Genomic DNA, 24,754 nt, shown 5'->3' with positions numbered 1-24,754 from the left:
GAGCTTGTCTCAGCTGCATTCGAGTGGAAGGCGCCGTACACGCTGGACAAGTCGCGCCTCATCACAGGGCCAACACATATATACAGACAACTTTCACACACTAGGGCCAATTTAGTTTTGCCAATCAACTTATCCCTAGGTGCATGTTTTTTGGCGGTGGGAGGAAGCCGGAGTACCCGGAGAGAACCCACGCAGTCATGGGGACAACATGCAAACTCCACACAGAAAGATCCTGAGCCCGGGATTGAACTCAGGACTACTCAGGACCTTAATGCATCAATTTCATTATTGGATCATGTTGGCGTTCTTGTTTCAAATGCTTTTAATGTGGTCTAACCCTTGTAAGCATGCATTACTAATGTGTGGGTGGAATGTGAGCAATAAGATAAGGTCCCAAAATTGAGAGAAAATCCCGTCTCAGACAAGGATAAAGTCCAAAAATGTCACAAGTGATGAATCAATATTACAAAGCAGTGCAGGACTTTGCCGTTTCAAGTCGTTCCACAGTTACTAAGCACATTGTGCATGTCAGCCAGGCAGCAGCTTACTGATTACAGCCATGAGATCACCTTGCAGCTGATTTTACACGATTTTCCTTACACCTAAAAATCGTTAAATCTTCTCAAATGTCACCCGAGTGCCAAACGGCTTTGGCCTTCACATTTGTTTCATCGTCAGACAGAGAGAAATGTTACCTTCATCAGACACTGATTAGTGAGTTCCACGACGATGCCTGCCAATGTATATTTTGCATGTTTACACACAGCGGAGGTCTCATGAATTGGAAATGTTCCATTCGCAGTCTTCCTATGACAAATGGGATTTTGCTTTCTGACTTACAAAGACCGATTTGGCGCCAGCATTGCCAACACATAAATAGGTGCCGCCAGACGTGCTTCATTAAAGGCCTACTGAAATTAGATTTTCTTATTTAAAGGGGATAACAGGTCCATTCTATGTGTCATACTTGATCATTTTGCCATATTGCCATATTTTTGCTGAAAGGACTTAGTAGAGAACATCCACGATAAAGTTTGCAACTTTCCGTGCTAAGAGAAAAGCCCTGCCTCTACCGGAAGTCGCAAACGATGACGTCACACGTGTGGGGGCTCCTCACATATTCACATTGATTTTAATGGGAGCCTCCAACAAAAAGTGCTATTCGGACCAAGAAAACGACAATTTCCCCATTAATTTGAGCGAGGATGAAAGATCCGTGTTTGAGGATATTAATAGCGACGGACTAGAAAAAAAAATATTATAAAAAAACAAAAACGCGATTGCATTGGGACGGATTCCGATGTTTTTAGAGACATTTACTAGGATCATTCTGGGAAATCCCTTATCTTTCTATTGTGTTGCTAGTGTTTTAGTGAGTTAAATAATACCTGATAGTCGGAGGTGTACATCCACGGGTGTCTTGACGCCAATGTCTCAGAGTAGTCGACGGCAGCTTTATGGACGGCACAAGCTCAGCTTTTCTCCAGTAAGAAGCGACTTTTTACCACAATTTCCTCACCAAAAACTGCTGGTTGACATTCCGTCGTGATTCATGTTTGCTTGACCGCGCTCTGATCCATAGTAAAGTTTCACCTCCAGGAATTTCAAACAAGGAATCACCGTGTGTTTGTGTGGCTAAAGGCTAAAGCTTCCCAACTCCATCTTTCTACTGAGACTTCTCCAATATTAATTGAACAAATTGCAAAAGATTCAGCAACACAGATCTCCAAAATACTGTATGATTATGCCGTTAAAGCAGACGACATTTAGCTGTGTGTGTGTGCAGTGCTCATATTTCCTTAAAACTCGTGACGTCTTGCGTACACGTCATCATTACACGACGTTTTCAAGACCAAACTCCCGGGAAATTTAAAATTGTAATTTAGTAAACTAAAAAGGCTGTATTGGAATGTGTTGCAATATTAATATTTCATCATTGATATATAAACTATCAGACTGCATGGTGGGTAGTAGTGGGTTTCAGTAGGCCTTTAATAAACCAGTCTGGTGGCATGTGATAGGTCGCCATTGGTTTTATCACAGAATTTGTTGCTTCAAACTAGCAAATAGCGAGCGGGCATTTAATCCTTCAGAACAGTAAATGATGGAGACCCGGGTGCTGTTGTCAAAAGCTGGGTTTCTGGCTTTGACCTACAACCCTTTTCCCTGTCGCACCCCACTTATAAAAAAACTCCCGGGGATCATGAATACAAGAATCATGGTCACTTATCAGTGCTCGGGTGAGGGTTATGCATGTTAAGAGCAGTATCTGTGACTTATGTTGGGGCGCCGAGAGCCAATCTGAATGTGGTCCTCACAACAATACATTCCAGTGAACACTGTAATGCTTGAATGAAGATGGATAGGATTTTCTGGAATGTAATCCGAGGGTAGCTGTTGCTGGTCATTGCCAGACCCCCATCTTGGTTTTCATATAAGATGTCACTTACTCACCCAGCTCGCCAGTGTTGATGGTGCCCTTGATCCCCCCCTCAACACTTTCCACACACACACACACACACACACACACACACACACACACACACACACACACACATACACACACACACACACACACACACACACACACACACACACACACACACAAAAGGAAATTACCATGGATTCTCAATATGGGCCAGACATTCCATGGTCATGTATTTGCAGAAGTCCAAATTCAAGGTCTTGGTCACTTTGGCCTCCTTGTCAGTGCACCCCCCACCCCCACATTTTCCCTTGCAGTTCACCTGATCAATATGTCACGGCGCACTGGCCAATCAAAGTGAAATACTCAGGACACGCCTCCTAATAACATATTTGCAGCCTGTAAATGTTAAGATTAACGATAACAAATGACCAAGCCACTCTCCCAATGTATGAGATTTTCAGGCTTGCCGCTGCTTGTCTTCGGGTTCATTACCTTCGCAAGGAAGGTATGGGGGGAGTTTCAATCATACAAGCCCAAAATATACCCCCCATCTAGTCCCTATACGTGCACACACTCACAGGCATATACACTATTACAAACCATCTCCTCCTATGAAAACATAGCTTAGGCACACATTAATCAATGCGGACACCGGGTTCTATGAAATCTAAATGGGCCAAACCTCCCCTGAGCCTTCATTACTATTGTGACAGGTTAGTGAAATGAAATATATATATAAAAAAAAAATACATTAGTTATATTGATTTGAAGGCGGCTTTCATAGTAGTCAGCAAGTGTAAGAAATGATTTGTACACATGTGCACAAAAAAGTGTGTTATCGTACGACTCATGACTTTAGAGTTCCCTAGAGGGGTGTTTTCAGAGATGTTCGATTTTTCCAGTGCCAGTCGGTTGATGAGGGTCTGTGGCATGACAAACCGCATGACATCGCTCCTCTCTTGTTGGTTGCAAGAATATAAATAGGAGGAGGATTTGGGCGCAATACATTAAAACAACATTGAGGACTTGTTGAATCCGGTCCTGACGATGAGCAACTCCAATGTTGGAACAACATGCTTTTTGACAGTAAGAAAGCAGCTTAGGGATGGTCTGTGAAACAGAACATATGCAACATTTCGACCAAAGATCCACCATTACATTTTATATCGTATTTTAAATGTATTTTTTTTTCCCTGACTGTCTTCAGAATGTGTCGTTTTGTTTATTTTTTTATGGAGTATATTGTGAAAAATTGTGAACAGGAAGTGAACATAAGTTTGAGCAACTGCTATGTAAAGGACAGTGACGTGCTGTCAGAGGAGGCAAGTGAGGCAAAAAACATCCTGATTGGCAAACAGGAGTGTCGCGATTGCCAATTAGGGACAGAAGTAGTGGCAAAAGAGGCAAACCGGAAACTAAACAAATATAAAAGCGCTGGACAGGAAAAAGGACTAAATACCTCAGAAGCAGGGTTAAACCTCCAAACTGGTAATCGAACACATCAAGAGCACTGGACAGGGAGAAACACTAAGCAAAAGAAAAACAACACAAAACCCACAAATTGCCACGTTGACTGTGACAACTGTGATGCAACCTGGGACCAAGCGCAGCTGTACAGTGGATGAAGATCACAACCACATCGTAAATATTGACACAGTAAAGTGGAGGACATGCTAAAATAGAACCCAATATTGGAGGTCGTGACCCCTAATGTAGTCGAAGGGCGGTACAGCTCGGTTGGTAAATTGGCTGCGCCAGCAACTTGAGGGTTCCAGGTTGGATCCCCGCTTCTGCCGTTGTGTCCTTGAGGAAGACCCTTTACCCACCTGCTCTCAGTGCCACCCACACTGGTTTAAAGGGGAACATTTTCACCAGACCTATGTAAGCGTCAATATATATCTTGATGTTGCAGAAAAAAGACCATATATTTTTTTAACTGATTTACGAACTCTAAATGGGTGAATTTTGGCAAATTAAACGCCTTTCTATTATAAGCTCTCGGACGTCACATAGTTAGTCAATCCGCCATTTCCCCAAACACATTACAAACAACAAGTCAAATCAGCTCTGTTATTTTCTGTTTTTGCGACTGTTTTCCGTACCTTGGAGACATCATGCCTCGTCGGTGTGTTGTCGGAGGGTGTAACAACACGATCAGGGACAGATTCAGGTTGATTTACGTGGGGTGTGCATCGATTAGCACGGCATGCTAATCAATGCTAACATGCTATTTAGGCTAGCCGTATGTACATTTGTAGCTATATTTGCATCCAGCCTTTCCCTCCATCCACATTTAATGCCAAACAAATACTTACCAATCGACAGATTTAAGTTGCTCCAGTGTCAAAAGATGCGAAAGTCCCTCGTTTGGTCTGCACATTTTACCGGCAATGCTACTACAGACATGGCACAGAGATGTGTGGATATCCTGCGACACTCAAAGCAGATGCATTTCCAACGATAAAGTCAGCAAAATCACAAAGGTGAATTTTGTTGATGTTATTGACTTATGTGCTAATCAGACATATTTGGTCGCGGCATGACTGCCAGCTAATCAATGCTAACATGCTATTTAGGCTAGCTGTATGTACATTTGTAGCATTTCCCTCCACCCACATTTTATGCTAAACAAACACTTACCAATTGATGGATTTAAGTTGCTCCAGTGGTCAAAAGATGCAATCGTTGGTTAGAAGGCGATCGCCGAATAGCTTCAATAGCTATTTGCTCAATAGCTTCAGTTTCTTCTTCAATTTTGTCTTCGCTATCTGCCTCCACACTCCAATCATCCATTTCAATACATGTGTAATCTGTTGAATCGCTTGAGCCACTGAAATCTGAGTCTGAATTCGAGCTAATGTCGCTATATCTTGCTGTGCTATCCGCCATGTTGTTTGTATTGGCATCACTAGATGACATCACAGGAAAATGGACGGTGAATTTACAGATAGCAAAAATCAGGCACTTTAAAGCCTTTTTTCGGGATATTCCATGATGGGTAAAATTTAGAAAAAAACTGCGAAAAATAAAATAAGCCACTGGGAACTGATTTTTATTGGTTTTAACCCTTCTGAAATTGTGATAATGTTCCCCTTTAAATTTAATTTCATGATATAAAGTGCCTTGAGTCACTACAGAAAAGCGCTATATAAATATAATTCACTTCACTTCACTATTAAGCCGACACAAGGGCAAAACATGAGAGTAGTCGGACAGAGTGAAGAATCAGCATCATCCTGGTAATCATCTGTTTCCTCAATCTTCACAAAGCACCCACGACTGTTGCAGAAATTGTATTAGAGATGCAACAAGTCAAACGGAACAGAGGGGCTGAGTCATGTGAGGGCGGGTGCGTCTTGTGGTCTGGCCGCTGCTGCCGCTCTTATATGTGGCTTGCATGGGCCTCCGCGGGACCACAAGAGCTGGATGAAAGCCTGCTATGATGTGTCCGCAGGCGGAGAGGGTTCAAAGCATCTGGGGTCTCCCCCCGTCCGGACTTATTTTGTCTTCACACAGAAAATAATGCTGTATCAAATAGGCCATGTTTGTGCATGTGTGTCCTACTGTACCAATGTTGTGTTTCTACAACACATATATAGACAGTGATTTCCAGTTCCAGGCTTTGAACTCTTCCTTCGTAAGTATTTAAAGAATACATCACAGAAACAAGGAAACGTTTAGGCATGTGGTCCAGATGGAATCCCTGAGGCATGACAGACTTTAAAACAATATTTATTGTACCTCTACTGAAGTATCCAGAAATGGCCCAGCCTGTCCTTTTTTTCCTTTTTAGAATATAATATACCGTACAGCATTAAAATGATAACCTATAAAACCTGAAGCAGAACGGTGCGGCATATTCCCCAATTGTGTAAACACAGAATCAAACCCGTCAGCCATCATTTTAGGACTGCAAAGGCACTGATGTGTGTCGTCATTTAAAAAAAAATATATACATATATAAATATATATGTATATAAATACATATATACTGTATATTACAAGAATAATGCATTATTTACGCTGAATGTATGAAAAATATCAGACTAACAAGCTTATTGTTGCCAGGTGCTTTTGAACAAGTGGTAATGGAAAAGAAGCTACCGTATTTTTCGGATTATAAATCGCTCTGGACGAAAATGCTTAATAAAAAAGGAAAAAAATATATATATAGGTCGTACTGGAGTATAAGTCGCATTTTTGGGGGAAATTTATTTGATAAAATCCAACACCAAGAATAGACATTTGAAAGGCAATTTAAAATAAATAAAGAATAGTGAACAACAGGCTGAATAAGTGTACGTTATATGACTCTCATACTCTGGAATGCCCTCCCGGTAACAGTTCGAGAGGCTACCTCAGTAGAAGCATTTAAGTCTCAACTTGAAACTCATTTGAATACTCTAGCCTTTAAATATACCCCCTTTTTAGACCAGTTGATCTGCCGTTTCTTTTCTTTTTCCTCCTCTGTCCCACTCTCTCTTGTGGAGGGGGTCCGGTCCGGTGGCCATGGATAAAGTACTGGCTGTCCAGAGTCGGGACCCAGGATGGACCGCTCGTCCAGAGTCGGGACCCAGGCTGGACCGCTCGTCCAGAGTCGGGACCCAGGATGGACCGCTCGCCTGTGTATCGACTAGGGTCATCTCTGCGCTGCTGACCCGCCTCCGCTTGGGATTGTTTCCTGTTGGCTCCACTATGGACGGGACTCTCGCTACTGTTTTGGATTCACTTCGGACTGGACTCTCACGGTTGTGTTGGATCCACTATGGATTGAACTTTCTCAGTATCATGTCATACCCGCTTGACATCCATTGCTTTCGGTCCCACTTATAAGGGCTCTAACGAGGATGCCGTTGTGGTTTGTGTTGTGGTTTGTGCAGCCCTTTGAGACACAAGTGATTTAGGGCTATATTAATAAACATTGATTGATTGATGACGCATAAATAACCAACTGAGAAGGTCCCCGGTATGTTAACGTAACATATTATGGTAAGTCATTCAAATAACTATAACATATAGAACATGCTATAGGTTTACCAAACAATCTGTCACTCCTAATCAATAAATCCGATGAAATCTTCTTCCTCGATGACGTTTCCAAACAACTCTGCCAACTCCAAAGGTATGCGCCGCTTCATCTTGTCGTTTTCTGCAGCATATTTCACTACGTCCAGCTGGTAATCTGCAGTACATGATTTCCTTTTCCATGCCATTTTTTTTCAGCCCTTCTCAGTTTTTATAAGTTACCGCCAACGATGAAATTATTTATTTTAATAGCTACGGCAGTAGCATTTAGCATATAGCAGTTAGCATTCCATGACCCACAATGCACTTCTGCCATGACCCTCCCCCAGCGAATTCTTATCTGTTGACGTGTGTGTGACGATTGCTGACGTGTGTGTGACGATTGCTGACATTTTCTTTGTCTCTTCCGCGAATGAGAAGGGCTGCACAAAAATATTTTACGGTGGGAGAGGGGTTAGTGCGTCTGCCTCACAATACGAAGTTCCTGCAGTCCTGGGTTCAAATCCAGGCTCGGGATCTTTCTGTGTGGAGTTTGCATGTTCTCCCCGTGAATGCGTGGGTTCCCTCCGGGTACTCCGGCTTCCTCCCACTTCCAAAAGACATGCACCTGGGGATAGGTTGATTGGCAACACTAAAATTGGCCCTAGTGTGTGAATGTGAGTGTGAATGTTGTCTGTCTATCTGTGTTGGCCCTGCGATGAGGTGGCGACTTGTCCAGGGTGTACCCTGCCTTCCGCCCGATTGTAGCTGAGATAGGCGCCAGCGCCCCCCGCGACCCCGAAAGGGAATAAGCGGTAGGAAATGGATGGATGGATGGTGTTAATAATTTCACACATAAATCGCTCTGGAGTATATGTCGCACCCCCGGCCAAACTCTGAAAAAAATTGCGATTTATAATCTGAAAAATACGGTACTTAACCATATTTTTTGGACCATAGGGATTATAAACTGCACAGTTGCAAGTTTTTTGATTATATGTAACATGTTTATGTGTGCTATAGCTATGAGGTTTTTTTCCCCTTGGCCTCAGTCTGAACCCCGTCCCCGGAGTCCAGCCTTTGATTGAATATTTTGTAGTCTTCCTCCCTTCCCCAATACCCCCTGTTTCCCACCTTTTTAAGGGGCGCCGTACGTGGCTGACCCGTTGGCGGTGCTGTTCTTGTCTCCTTGTAATGTATGTCTGCTCTAGTGAGACTGTGTCGAAAACATAATTTCAGTTCTTATATCTGGTTTACGTGTTAAAGGATGGACAATAACAGAAGCACCTTAAACCTTGACCTTAATGAGCGAGTCTATTCAGGTTGATGTTTGGACAAGCGGTGCACCAAATTATAAGGCACGTTTAAAGGAACCCATTCATCCACTCATTTTCTACCACTTGTCCCTTTCGGGGTCGCGGGACAAGTCTACACCCTGGACAAGTCGCCACCTCAACGCAGGGCCAACACAGATGGACAGAACCAGTACTTTTCAAACTGAACATAGTACCATTTTTAATTGGGTCATATTTAAAAAACAATTCCGCATTTTAAACACGTCTTTGTGGTCTACATAACATGTTATGGTGGTTCTTTGGTCAAAATGTTGCATAGATTATGTTTTACAGAGCCGCTTTCTGACCGTCTCTTCAGGATGTGTGGTGGGTGGTCTTATTTACGTGGCTCCACTTCGACATTAGCCACGTATACATGGACAACATTTATGTAATCTGATCATCATTCAGATTACAATATTTCCGTGCACATGGACCCTGAAAAAAATGATCTCATTATTCAGTTCAATTCAGTTTAGTTTTAGTTTATTTCCAACATGCATACAGTATTTAAAGGCTAGCGTATGAAAATTAGTTTGTAAGATGGGACGTAAATACTTCTACTGAGGTAGCATCTCTAACTGTTACCGGGAGGGCATTCCAGAGTACTGGAGCCTGAATAGAAAATGCTATATTGCCCGCAGACTTTTAAAACATTTTTTAAGTGTGACTTATAGTCCCAAAAATACGGTCACGTTACAAGTTATGCTTCGGTTCTGGCTCGGCTCAGAACAATAATTGAAAATGTATATAATTTATTCAAGAGGAGATTGAGGGCAGCAAGAAAAGGTAACACTGCAGTAAAGAGAGGACTGATGTGAGTACTGTAGCGTCCCCAGCAGCAGGTGAGCTTAGTTTAAGTTTCGGACACTTGGAATGTCTCTTGACGAAGTAGTATCTGGTTTTGACTTGTACAAACATATAAGACACATTTAGGAAGTACACACAACTAAACTATAACTATCAATTTGTGTTAAGACATTATTTATCTAAAATCCTTGCCAGAATTACCCGGGCTTTAAATTTCTTATAAGAATAGAGAAGCGATTAGAACACTTCTTGTTTACATGAATAACTTAACTGAATTACCTTAACTACATCAACATTTCTTGGCCTGATGGCTTGAGTCCTAATTAAAGCCCAGGGGCCATCTGTAGCAAGCAGCTTGTTTTTTGTTTTTTTATGGCCCGCGGCATATTCCATAGACAAAATAAACACGTCTTGGATTAGAATATTACAAAAAGAAAGAAAGCACAACTCAATTTTTAGTGTTACTCTTTCCAGCTTCCCTTGTCTGCTACTGAGTGCTGGCTCCTAAATCTGTCCCTGATTGCCAATCAGGACACTCCTGTTCCTGGTGGGTCCTTTGAACAGGGTTAGGTCTTTTTGTTGTATTTTTTATTGATGCTACGCTCACTCCTGTGAATGACATTTCCACTAGTTTAGCTGGTTTATGCGTGGATACTGTTTTTGCTACCACATCGAGAGTATACTTTTCTGTGCAGTCCCTACCTGCACTAGTTTTCTTTTGCATTGATTAAAAAACACTTTTTACCTGCATTCCATCTGACATCGCTGCATCCAGCTGCAACACTTTCAGCTTGTGACACAAAACCCTGTGAAATACCTGAAAACGACGACCTGTGTGTTTTACTGTAAAAAGCAGGGGTCCTCAAACTACGGCCTGCCATCTTCCGCAATCTGGCCCGCGAGATGTTCCAGGTAAAAAAAAAAAAAAAAAAAGCATATATATATGCAGTTGTGGTCAAAAGTTTACATACACTTGTAAAGAACATAATGTCATGGCTGTCTTGAGTTTCTAAAAATTTCTACAACTCTTATTTTTTTGTGATAGAGTGATTGGAGCACATACTTGTTGGTCACAAAAAATATTCATGAAGTTTAGTTCTTTTTTGAACTTATAATGGGTTTACTGAAAATGTGACCAAAACTGCTGGGTCAAAGGTATACATAAAGCAATGTTAATATTTGGTTAATGTCCCTTGGCAAGGTTCACTGCAATAAGTTGCTTGTGGTAGTCATCCACAAGCTTCTGGTTGAATTATTGACCATTCCTATTGACATAATTGGTGCAGTTGAGCTAAATTTGTTGGTTTTCTGACATGGACTTGTTTCTTCAGCATTATAACTCAGGACTTTGAGAAGGCTGTTCTAAAACCTTAATTCTAGCCTGATTTAGCCTTTCCTTTGCCACTTTGGGGTCATTGTCCTGTTGGAACACCCAACTTTGCCCAAGACCCAAACTCCGGTCTGATGATTTTAGGTTGCCCTGAAGAATTTGGAGGTAATCATCATTTTTCATCGTCCCATTTACTCTATGTAAAGAACCAGTTCCATTGGCAGCAAAACAGGCCCAGAGCATAATACTACCACCACCACGCTTGACGGTACGCATGGTGTTCCCGGGATTAAAGGCCTCACCTTTTCTCCTCCAAGCATATTGCTGGGTATTGTGTCCAAACAGCTAAATTTTTGATTAATCAAAGTAATCAATAATAGATTAGTGAAAAAAAAGATATAGATAATATAAATTGATAACAATAAAACATACATTTGCCTGGCCCATGTCCGACTGGGATTCAAACACAGTCCCTATGCTTACAAGCGAATCACTAAAACAGCACGCCACAGATAACATACATGGATATTTTACCAGTATATTCTGATCAGTGACAGAACAGGAAGGGGCTGGGAACATGTCTGCGGTAAAATTTCAAATGAAGCACTCTGTCATAGGCAGCACGGTGGAGGAGGTTTTAGTGCGTCTGCCTCACAATATGAAGGTCCTGGGTTCGATCCTGCGCTCGGGATCTTTCTGTGTGGAGTTTGCATGTTCTCCCCGTGACAGTGTGGATTCCTTTCGGGTACGCCGACTTCCTCCCACCTCCAAAGACATGCACCTGGGGATTCGTTCAATGTTATTTATATAGCCCAAAATCACAAATGTCTCAAAGGACTGGACAAACCACTACGACTACGACATCCTCGGAAGAACCCACATAAGGGCAAGAAAAACTCACACCCAGTGGGCAAGGAGAACGCACACCCAGTGGGACGCCAGTGACAATGATGACTAAGAGAACCTTGGAGAGGACCTCATATGTCCCCCTCCACCCCACCCCCCCAGGGGACCGAAAGCAATGGATGTCGAGAGGGTGCAACATGATACTATGAAAGCTCAATCCATAGTGGCTCCAAGACAGCAGCGAGAGTCCCGTCCACAGGAAACCATCCCAAGCGGAGTCGAATCAGCAGCGTAGAGATGTCCCCAACCGATACACAAGCGAACGGTCCATCCTGGGTCCTGACTTTGAATAGCCAGTACTTGATCCAAGGCCATCGAACCGGACCCCCTCCACGAGGGAGGGGGGGCAGAGGAGAAAAAGAAAAGAAGCGGCAGATCAACTGGTCTAAAACGGAGGTATATTTAAAGGCTAGAGTATACAAATGAGTTTTAAGGTGAGACTTAAATGCTTCTACTGAGGTAGCATCTCGAACTGTTACCGGGGAGGGCATTGCAGAGTACTGATTGGCAACACTAAATTGGCGCTAGTGTGTGAATGTGAGTGTGAATGTTGTCCATCTATCTGTGTTGGCCCGGCGATGAGGTGGCGACTTGTCCAGGGTCTGCCCCGACTTCTGCCTGAATGCAGCTGAGATAGGCTCCAGTGGACCCCCGTGACCCTGAAAGGGACAAGCGGTAGAAAATGGATGGATGACAAGAATTGAAAAAATAAAATGTACATTTTACTCGTGCTTCTTCATACAAAACAGCCTCCCACCCACAGACGCTCACTAGTGTGATCTACATATAAACAGGGGCGGCCCTGGAAGCCTTGTTTTTTGCATTTGGTGTTTCCTGACATATGTGTTTTATGTACATACAGTAGCTCCTATACTAATAAAGAATAACAGAGTATTTGACTCGAGAGCACATAGTCCCTTTTTGCTGTTTCGGTGCAGTTTACGGAACCTTACATTTCCTCCGCTGACATCTGAGGGGAGACATCCAGACCAATAAAAGTGAAGCAGTTATCACCGCCGCCTGCGGCCATGGTGCGCGCACATGAGAGACAGTAGCAGTAGTTGCCCTTTACTGTGGTGCAAATTACATGCAGAAGTGGCATGTCAGACATGTGTGACTGTTGGCCTATGAATACATAGGCAGTAATCAACATTGTTTAAAATGCTCATTTGCATATGCATGCATCATTAATTTTATGCAGATGAGGCGGCGGCGACTGCGCCAGTGCGACTCTCCTTGTAACCCAATAGTATAGCTGTCAGGGGAAGGTTACCACAGGAGGCAAAGTCATTAGTATATTAGTCCCTTCATATAGATTCAGCCCCCCCTTTTGATGATTAATGAACAAGTTGAGCCAACCAACTTTCCAGTTGATGAACGTCCTTTTGTATGCTTTGCCGTGGCAGAATACAGCACACTGAATTACTAAGAGCCCATAGGGAATTCAAGATAAGAAGCTGTCTGAGCGCGTTTGTGCTACAAAACGCATCCCCACATTACGGAAGACCCCAGTTTATCCCTCAAACCATGATTATGTCACTTTTTTTCAATTACCCGCGCACCGCATCGCGCGTCGTTTTTTTTTAAGTGATCATTTATTTTCCTTTGCCGAATGAACATCACCGGCTGATGTGATTTGCATTAGAATGCAATTACGGTATGGTGGACATATCTCCCCGTTAAGATATTCTGTTTCATCTCTTTAATAGCCTCAAAACGAGGACTTGCTCTTGTGGCGCACTCAAAAGCCACAGAGAATTTCAAATGTTTTATCTGGTGGGTTTCTATGAGTAAATACTCTTTTTTTTTTCCTTAACGGGATAGCGATCAAACTCTGCGTGAACTTTGGATGCATAATGCAAGGGAGATGCACGAACACAACTGACGATGCACAAACTGGTTTGAAGATAGGGAGGGGGACAACATCAGTGAGCACCGCAATATTGCTGAATCAAAGCTAGACTTTTGAGAATATATCGAAATATTGCAAAATCCATCCATCCATCCATTTCCTACCGTTTATTACCTTTAGGGTCGCTGTTGCCTATCTCAGCTACAATCGGGCGGAAGGCAGTGTACACCCTGGACAAGTCGCCAACTCATCGCAGGGCCAACACAGATAGACACATTTGACCCAAAAATAATATAGTCGGATCCTTTGCACCCCCATAACATTTTTTTGTTGTTTTTTTCCCCACCATATCATACACTTTTATTACAAGGGCCGTATTAAAGGCCTACTGAAACCCACTACTACCGACAATGCAGTCTGATAGTTTATACATCAATGATGAAATATTAACATTGCAACACATGCCAATACGGCCGATTTAGTTTACTGAATTACAATTTTATATTTCCCGCAGAGTTTCTTGTTGTCACGGACTGTAGAGGACCATTTGCGGCTAAAAGTCGTCTCTTTTCCTCGCGCAATTAAACAGTATTCTGGACATCTGTGTTGCTGAATCTTTTGAAATTTGTTCAATTAATAATGGAGAAGTCAAAGTAGAAAGATGGAGTTGGGAAGCTTTAGCCTTTAGCCATACAAACACACGGAGATTCCTTGTTTAAAATTCCCGGAGATGAAGCTTTACTGTGGATCAGAGCGGTCAAGCTAACGTGGTTCCCGACCACTTGTCAACCGGCAGGTTTCGGTGAGAAAATTGTGGTAAAAAGTCGCCACTTACCGGTCACCAGCTAAGTTTGCGCCGTCCATGCAGCTGCCGTCGACTTCCCTCAGAGACTGGCCTCAAGACAGCCGTGGACACACCCCTCCGACTATCAGGTACTATTTAATCTCACTAAAACACTAGCAACACAATAGAAAGATAAGGGATTTCCCAGAATTATCCTAATAAATGTGTCTAAAAACATCCCAATGCAATCGCCTTTTTTTTTTTTACTTTATTTGTGTATTTTTATTTATTTCTAGTCCTTCGCTTTCAATATCATCATCCACAAATCTTTCATCCTCGCTCAAATTAATGGGGAAATTGTCGTTTTCTCGGTCCGAATAGCTCTTGCTGCTGGAGGCTCCCTTTATAAACAATGTGAGGACGTGATTATATGTAACATGTTTATGTGACGTCATCGTCTGCGACTTCCGGTAAAGGCAAGGCTTTTTTATTAGCGACCAAAAGTTGCGAACTTTATCGTGGATGTTCTCTACTTAATCCTTTCAGCCAAAATATGGCAATATCGCGAAATGATCAAGTATTACAGATAGAATGGACCGGCTATCCCGGTTTGAATAAGAAAATCTCATTCTAGTAGACCCAAATCATTCTATGCGGGTCCTCAATTTGACACATATGGACTAGACCGGGGGTCGGCAACACGCGGCTTTCAAGCCATAAGCGGCTCTTTAGCGCCGCCTTAGTGGCTCTCTCGAGCTTTTTCAAAAATGTATGAAAATGGAAAAAGGAGAGGAAAAAAAAAATGTTTTAGTCCTTTAAGGCACCTTAGTTTGTTTACATGTACAAATTGCTTTGATACTGCCACAGAAAGATGGATTTTGTGCCAGTCCTTCTTTGTCTCTATTTGTCCATCAAATGTTTTATGCTGTGTGTGAATCCACACATTTGAGCTTTGTTGATGTTATTGACTTGTGTGGGGTGCTAATCAGACATATTTGGTCACTGCTTGACTCTAAGCTAATCAATGCTAACATGCTATTTATGCCAGCTGTATGTACATAATGCATCATTATGCCTCATATTGTAGGTAGATTTGAGGTAATTTTATTTGTAGTTTCCATTTCCTTCAACTTGAACACCTTTTGGCCATTTTAAGCCAGTATTTTCCAGGAGTTATCTCACCCTCTGAGAGGCTTCCATTTTAGTCATGTTTTCCAACGTTGCAAAAACGTGTAGAAAAAAATATTACATTTCAGCATTTCTGTCAACAAAGACTTGCATCAGCCTGCCACACATAGTCATTTTGATGGTAGTCTGATATAGCTAATATAGACACACACATCATGTGTTGCCTTCATTATAACACTTATATAAGGCTGTTAATTTTTTGCAGCTCCAGACAGATTTTTTATTTTTTGTCCAATATGGCTCTTTCCACATGTGTAGGTTGCCCACCCATGGACTAGACAATTATCCATCCATCCATTTCCCTACCACTTATCCCTTTCGGACTCGCTCGGGGTGCTGGAGCCTATCTCAGCTACAATTGTGCGGAAGGCGGTGTACACCCTATCATGAGGCACGAGAACTGTTTGCCTCACCTCAGACTTTTTTTCTCTGCCGTTTTAATGGCTGAGAAAAAAAAAAAAAGTCTGAGGTGAGGCAAACAGTTCTCGTGCCTCATGATAGGGTGTATCTCTGCTGTTTTAATGGCTTTGCCCCCCGGTTTAAAGCCTGCACGTTGGAGTTCAACCCGGTGGACGAAAGGGTAGCCTCCCTCCGCCTTCGGGTGGGGGGACGGGTCCTGACTGTTGTTTGTGCCTACGCACCAAATAGCAGTTCAGAGTACCCACCCTTTTTGGGTACACTCGAGGGAGTACTGGAAAGTGTTCCCCCGGGTGATTCCCTTGTCCTACTGGGGGACTTCAACGCTCATGTTGGCAACGACAGTGAAACCTGGAGAGGCGTGATTGGGAAGATTGGCCCCCCGGATCTGAACCCGAGCGGTGTTTTGTTATTGGACTTTTGTGCTCGTCACAGTTTGTCTATTAGAAACACCATGTTTAAACATACGGGTGTCCATATGTGCACTTGGCACCAGGACACCCTAGGCCACAGTTCCATGATCGACTTTGTAGTTGTGTCATCGGATTTGCGGCCTTATGTTTTGGACACTCGGGTGAAGAGAGGGGCGGAGCTTTCTACCGATCACCACCTGGTGGTGAGTTGGCTGCAATGGTGGGGGAGGATGCCGGACAGACCTGGGAGGCCCAAACGCATTGTGAGGGTCTGCTGGGAACGTCTGGCAGAGTCTCCTGTCAGAGAAAGTTTCAATTCCCACCTCCGGAAGAACTTCGAACATGTCACGAGGGAGGTGCTGGACATTGAGTCCGAGTGGACCATGTTCCGCACCTCTATTGTCGAGGCGGCTGATCGGAACTGTGGTCGCAAGGTAGTTGGTGCCTCTCGGGGCGGCAATCCTAATACCCCGTGGTGGACACCAGCGGTGAGGGATGCCGTCAAGCTGAAGAAGGAGTCCTATCGGGTCCTTTTGGCTCATAGGACTCCGGAGGCAGTGGACAGGTACCGACAGGCCAAGCGGTGTGCGGCTTCAGCGGTCGCGGAGGCAAAAACTTGGACATGGGAGGAGTTCGGGGAAGCCATGGAAAACGACTTCCGGACGGCTTCGAAGCGATTCTGGACCACCGTCCGCCGCTTCAGGAAGGGGAAGCAGTGCACTATCAACACCGTGTATGGTGCGGATGGTGTTCTGCTGACCTCAACTGCGGATGTTGTGGATAGGTGGAAGGAATACTTCGAAGACCTCCTCAATCCCACCAACACGTCTTTCTATGAGGAAGCAGTGCCTGGGGAATCTGTGGTGGACTCTCCTATTTCTGGGGCTGAGGTCGCTGAGGTAGTTGAAAAGCTCCTCGGTGGCAAGGCCCCGGGGGTGGATGAGATCCGCCCGGAGTTCCTTAAGGCTCCGGATGATGTGGGGCTGTCTTGTTTGACAAGACTCTGCAGCATCGCGTGGACATCGGGGGCGGTACCTCTGGATTGGCAGACCGGGGTGGTGGTTCCTCTCTTTAAGAAGGGGGACCGGAGGGTGTGTTCCAACTATCGTGGGATCACACTCCTCAGCCTTCCTGGTAAGGTTTATTCAGGTGTACTGGAGAGGAGGCTACGCTGGACAGTCGAACCTCAGATTCAGGAGGAACAGTGTGGTTTTCGTCCTGGTCGTGGAACTGTGGACCAGCTCTATACTCTCGGCAGGGTTCTTGAGGGTGCATGGGAGTTTGCCCAACCAGTCTACATGTGCTTTGTGGACTTGGAGAAGGCATTCGACCGTGTCCCTCGGGAAGTCCTGTGGAGAGTGCTCAGAGAGTATGGGGTATCGGACTGTCTTATTGTGGCGGTCCGCTCCCTGTACAATCAGTGCCAGAGCTTGGTCCGCATTGCCGGCAGTAAGTCGAACACATTTCCAGTGAGGGTTGGACTCCGCCAAGGCTGTCCTTTGTCACCGTTTCTATTCATAACTTTTATGAACAGAATTTCTAGGTGCAGTCAAGGCGTTGAGGGGTTCCGGTTTGGTGACCGCAGGATTAGGTCTCTGCTTTTTGCATATGATGTGGTCCTGATGGCTTCATCTGACCGGGATCTTCAGCTCTCACTGGATCGGTTTGCAGCCGAGTGTGAAGCGACCGTAATGAGAATCAGCACCTCCAAGTCCGAGTCCATGGTTCTCGCCCGGAAAAGGGTGGAGTGCCATCTCCGGGTTGGGGAGGAGACCCTGCCCCAAGTGGAGGAGTTCAAGTACCTAGGAGTCTTGTTCACGAGTGAGGGAAGAGTGGATCGTGACATCGACAGGCGGATCGGTGCGGCGTCTTCAGTAATGCGCAGGTTGTACCGATCCGTTGTGGTGAAGAAGGAGCTGAGCCGGAAGGCAAAGCTCTCAATTTACCGGTCGATATACGTTCCCATCCTGACCTATGGTCATGAGCTTTGGGTCATGACCGAAAGGATAAGATCACGGGTACAAGCGGCCGAAATGAGTTTCCTCCGCCGTGTGGCGGGGCTCTCCCTTAGAGATAGGGTGAGAAGCTCTTCCATCCGGGAGGAACTCAAAGTAAAGCCGCTGCTCCTTCACATCGAGAGGAGCCAGATGAGGTGGTTCGGGCATCTGGTCAGAATGCCACCCGAACGCCTCCCTAGGGAGGTGTTTAGGGCACGTCCAACCGGTAGGAGGCCACGGGGAAGACCCAGGACACGTTGGGAAGACTATGTCTCCCGGCTGGCCTGGGAACGCCTCGGGATCCCCTGGGAAGAGCTGGACGAAGTGGCTGGGGAGAGGGAAGTCTGGGTTTCCTTGCTTAGGCTGTTGCCCCCGCGACCCGACCTAGGATAAGCGGAAGAAGATGGATGGATGGATGGATGGGTTTTAATGGCTCAACCAACACCCAAAACATGTTACTCGCTGCGGCACTTGACTCGCTTACGCCACCGTATGTCTTTGATCAAGAGCGCCCCTATCGTGAGACACCAGAACTGTTTGCCTCACTTCAGAATTTTGTTTCCTTGCCGTTTTGAACGCTCAGCAACACAGCAGACAAGAACGCGCTCTGACGGCACGGCAGACGGAGAGGTTTACAGGGAATTGCGAAAATTCAGCGATTTTGAAGAAAACAATATCCAAATTGGTGAAGCTAAATGAAAATTCAAAACTTACAATTACAAATATTTTATCATTATATATTTTAGTTATTTGCATGATCACAGGTGAGGCACTGCCTCCCCTGACCGCATGTCACTGGTCATTTGCCTACTCAGTGGCGTGGTTAGAGTGTCGCCCTGAGATCGGTAGGTCGTGAGTTCAAATTCCGGCCGAGTCATACCAAATACTATAAAAATGAGACCCATTATCTCCCTGCTCGGCACTCAGCATTAAGGGTTGGAATTGGGAGTTAAATCACCATAAATGATTCCCGGGCGCGGCACCGCTGCTGCCCACTGCTCCCCTCACCTCCCAGGGGGTGATCAAGGGTGATGGGTCAAATGCAGAGAATAAAGCCCCCCCTCCGCCCCCCTTTGCTAGGCTTTGTACAAAAGGCACATACCAATAAATGCCAACTCTTCTACGATGGATCTGATACCAGCAATGTGCAGACCCTTTGTGAAAGAGTCAACTTTTACTCATACAGAAACACAAGAAAAAAGGCTGGTAAAGTCCGTATAAAAGTGGCTGCAGATGATAGTTTCAGTAGTTAACGATCCCCTCCTCTTCCGCCATGCCATGTAAGCCCCCTTTTTGGCTGATGCTTCCCTGAAAAAAGCCGAGGATGACTGGTGGTGACAGCCATGCTCAGAGGAAGATGGTAACAAGATGTGATGCATAACACATGAGAGAGGATGGGGTGTCATTACCGTGGGATGAACAGACTTCATCATGCGCATCAAAAATACATTTCAGATGACACTTATGATGCACATACTTGACGAAAGAATAACAGTCAGCGCCTCGTCACGTGTCCGCCGTGTTCTTTGAGTCATGTTTGTGAGATTAAACTTTTACAAAGTTTTCTTTTAACGTTTAAAATCCGAATATGTTTTGGCCACTGACATTTAAAGGGGAACATTATCACCAGACCTATGTAAGCGTCAATATATACCTTGATATTGCAGAAAAAAGACCATATATTTTTTGAACCGATTTCCAAACTCTAAATGGGTGAATTTTGGCGAATGAAACGCCTCTCTATTATTTGCTCTCGGAGCGATGACGTCACAACGTGACGTCACCTAGGTAGTCAACCGCCATTTTCTCAAACACATTATAAAACATCTAGTCAAATCAGCTCTGTTATTTTCTGTTTTTTCGACTGTTTTCCGTACCTTGGAGACATCATGCCTCGTCGGTGTGTTGCCGGAGGGTGTAACAACTCGGTCAGGTTACGGATTCAAGTTGATTTACTTAGAATTTGCATCGATTAGCACGCCGTGCTAATCGATACTAACATGCTATTTAGGTTAGGTGTATGTATATTTGCATCCAGCCTTTCCCTCCACCCACATTTAATGCCAAACAAACACTTACCAATCGACAGATTTAAGTTACTCCAGTGTCACAAGATGCGAAAGTCCCGATCGTTTGGTCTGCACATTTTACCAGCGATGCTAAGACAGACATGGCGGAATAGCGTCAATAACTATTCGCTCAATAGCTTCAGTTTCTTCTTCAATTTCGTTTTCGCTATCTGCCTCCATACTCCAACCATCCGTTTCAATACATGCGTAATCTGTTGAATCGCTTAAGCCGCTGAAATCCGAGTCTGAATCCGAGCTAATGTCGCTATATCTTGTTGTGCTATCCGCCATGTTGTTTGTATTGGCATCACTAGATGACATCACAGGAAAATGGACGGTGAATTTACAGACAGCGAAAATCAGGCACTTTAAGGCCTTTTTTCGGATATTCCACGATGGCTAAAATTTTGAAAAAAACTTCGAAAAGTAAACTAAGCCACTGGGAACTGATTTTTATTGGTTTTAACCCTTCTGAAATTGTGATAATGTTCCCCTTTAATTGATTCGTGCCAGGGTTCAACTGCACCCATCATTAACACAACCTTCCGGAAGGCATCCAACTTGTTTTCATTGAGGGACAAAATAAAGAAATACATCTTTATTCCATCCATCCATTTTCTACCGCTTGTCCCTCTTGGGGTCGCTGGCGCCTATTTGAGCTGCATTCGGGCGGTAGGCGGGGAAGACCCTGGAGAAGTCGCCAGCTCATTGCAGATACATCTTTAAGTAATTACTTAAATGGAAATAAACACATAATACGTTATTAAGTGTCATTATTATTTTTTTATAAATATAAAGTACATTTAATGATTTAATCATTTAATGATTCCATTTTAATTTATTATCGATGTCATTATTTCATGGTTTAGTTAACTATTTCATGGTTTAAGCCATGTCCAAACGGACATGGATACTTAGTCATTCAATCAACGTGTATTTATATTTTCCTTAATTACAAGTGTCTCAAAGGGCTGCACAAGCCAAGACAACATCCTCGGCTCAGATCCCACATCAGGGTAAGAAAACACTCAACTCATTGGGCTGCAATGAGAAACCTTGGTGGGGATTGCAGATGTGGGGGACCCCCACCCGCTGGGCAACCGGTGCAATGGACGTTGAGTGGATCTAGTTGATAGTGTGGGAGTCCAGTCCGTAGTGGGGCCAGCAGGAGATCATCTTGAGTGGAGACAAGTCAGCAGCTGATCCAAGTATTCATTAAGTACCACCATGACATTGAAATGCAGTGGTGTAGTAGACCCAAGTATTCATCACGTACCACCATAATCACATTAAATACAGTAGTGTAGTAGACCTAAGTATTCATTAAGTCCTACTATAATGACAACATTAAATACAATAGTGTAGTAGACCTAAGTATTTATTAAGTACCACCATAATGACAACATTAAAAAACAGTAGTGTAGTAGATCCAAGTATTCATTAAGTACCACCATGACATTGAAATACAGTAGTGTAGTAGACCCAAGTATTCATCACGTACCACCATAATCACATTAAATACAGTAGTGTAGTAGACCTAAGTATTCATCAAGTCCTACCATAATGACAACATTAAATAAAGTAGTGTAGTATACCCAAGTATTCATTAAGTACCACCATAATGACAACATTAAAATTCAGTAGTGTAGTAAACCCAAGTGAACGGAGTATGCTGAGCACATCGCGGAGCCTGGCTAGCAGGTTGTAAATTGTCTATGAAAAAATACGCGGGCTAATTTGTTAGCTGCCTCAACGTTGGCGCAAAACACATTATTTATTGCATATATATTGTTTTACTTACCGGATTCGGACTGCAGTGCAGTCACCGAGGTGCCAGGCTGGGCGTCCGCGCCGGAACCAGAGGAAGAGGCAGAGGAGGACGGTCGGCACAGCGCGTCGAAGACGGGACACGCATTTATTTGTACTCCATTAACTCTTAGTCATTAAGTAGCACCATGACATTAAAATACAGTAGGGTAGTAGACCTAAGTATTCATTAAGTACCACCATAATGACAACATTAAAATACAGTAGTGTAGTAGACCCAAGTATTCATCAAGTACCACCATAATCAAATCAAATATAGTAGTGTAATAAACCCAAGTATTCATTAAGTCCTACCAAAATGACAACATTAAAAACAGTAGTGTAGTAGACCCAAGTATTCATTAAGTACCACCAAAATGACAACATTAAAATACATTACTGTACTAAAGCTAAGTATTCATTAAGTACCACCATAATGACAACATTAAAATACAGTAGTGTAGTAGACCTAAGTATTCATCAAGTACCACTATAATGACAACATTAAATTACAGTAGTGTAGTAGACCTAAGTATTCATCAAGTACCACTATAATCAAATTAAATACAATAGTGTAATAGACCCAAGTATTCATTAAGTCCTACCTTAATGACAACATTAAAAACAGTAGTGTAGTAGACGTAAGTATCATTAAGTACCACCATAATGACAACATTAAAATACAGTAGTGTAGTAGACCTAAGTATTCATCAAGTACCACTACAATGAAATTAAATACAATAGTGTAATAGACCCAAGTATTCATTAAGTCCTACCATAATGACAACATTAAAAACAGTAGTGTAGTAGACCTAAGTATCATTAAGTACCACCAAAATTATAACATTAAAATACAGTAGTGTAGTAGACCTAAGTATTCATTAAGTACCACCATAACGACAACATTAAAATACAATAGTGTAGTAGACCCAAGTATTCATCAAGTACCATCATAATCACATTAAATACAGTAGTGTAGTAGACCTAAGTGTTCATTAAGTACCACCATAATGACAACATTAAAATACAATAGTGTTGTAGACCCAAGTATTCATCAAGTACCACCATAATCACATTAAATACAGTAGCGTAGTAGACCTAAGTTTCCATTAAGTACCACCTTAACGACAACATTAAAATACAGTAGTGTAGTAGTCCTAAATATTCATTAAGTACCACCTTAACAACAACATTAAAATACAGTAGTGTAGTAGACATAAACATGCATTAAGTACCACCACAATAACATTAAAATACACGTGTTTTGGCAGCTTATGAGGCGTTTTTTTTCCTTAAAAGTTTTAGTCATATTCCAAATTGTATGGCTTCAGAAGTACCACTGTCGAGGACGGTCAACACATGTTACCTGGCTAGAACTGGAACATTTTTGAAATTATTTTTTATTAATTTTTAAATCTGTTTGCTAAAAAAAAATATATATATATATAAAAATACTTTCCTCAAATGGAAGACCTGTGCATGTGTAATTATTTCCAATGTTGCTTAAGAAGTGCCTATTTTTGTATTTCCTGTTTTCCAGTGCTGATATTCCCTTGTTGAAACCTCCGAGGCTATCCACAAGTCTGCTGGGAGGATGCTGGGAAATTAGAGACAGTGGCACAAAAAAAAAATGTGCTGAGCTCTTAAAAATGAGAGTAGTAGTAGATCGAGGGCAATAATGTTTCCCTCTGCTTGCCTGTTAGCTAACAAAAATGCTTACATAAAATGAGAGAAAATAAGCAAGCGCTCTAATCAATATTTGATGTAGCAGCTCAGGCAGGCTAGTGTAGTGAGGAGGGAAAACAGGGAAAAAATGAAAAACACATTGCATTCATGCAGTGCAGTGATTATTATTATTCTGTCTGATAAGAAGAGATACAAATAGAGATGAGTACAATGATACAGCATGTCTATTTTGGGGATTATACCTGAGGAAATCCCACGGAGAGATGCTCAGAAGAATTCATGGTGGTCATGTACAATATGTGTCTGCGCTCGTTCCCCATTTTAGCACCAACTGTATGACTTTAACATGCATACTCAAATAATCGATCGGCCAAAAGAGTAATAGCCCTTTCATGGAAAAAATAAATATTGAAAAACAAGAACAGGTAGATCCACATCTCCTGTGGCTACTACTAGGATATTGGGGATGTATCGATAAACAGTAATAAAGCTAACCACAATAAAACTCCGGGTGATTGCTTTTACCGTTTTAAATTAAAATGATCAAATAAACCATGCTTGATGAATGCACTTTGGTAAACATATGGAGAGCCTGGTGCTAAAATGCTAACATCAAAACAAGACGCATTTATTTCCTCATAAAGAAACAACATGGCCCAGTCTAAACTTTTATAAAGCCGTTGTTTTCTGAGCAACTATGATATTGGCTTACTGATGTTGGTAACAGTTA

This window comes from Nerophis ophidion, linkage group LG03 (genome assembly GCF_033978795.1).
Source record: "Nerophis ophidion isolate RoL-2023_Sa linkage group LG03, RoL_Noph_v1.0, whole genome shotgun sequence".
Taxonomy (NCBI): domain Eukaryota; kingdom Metazoa; phylum Chordata; class Actinopteri; order Syngnathiformes; family Syngnathidae; genus Nerophis; species Nerophis ophidion.
This window is presented reverse-complemented; position numbering follows the sequence as displayed.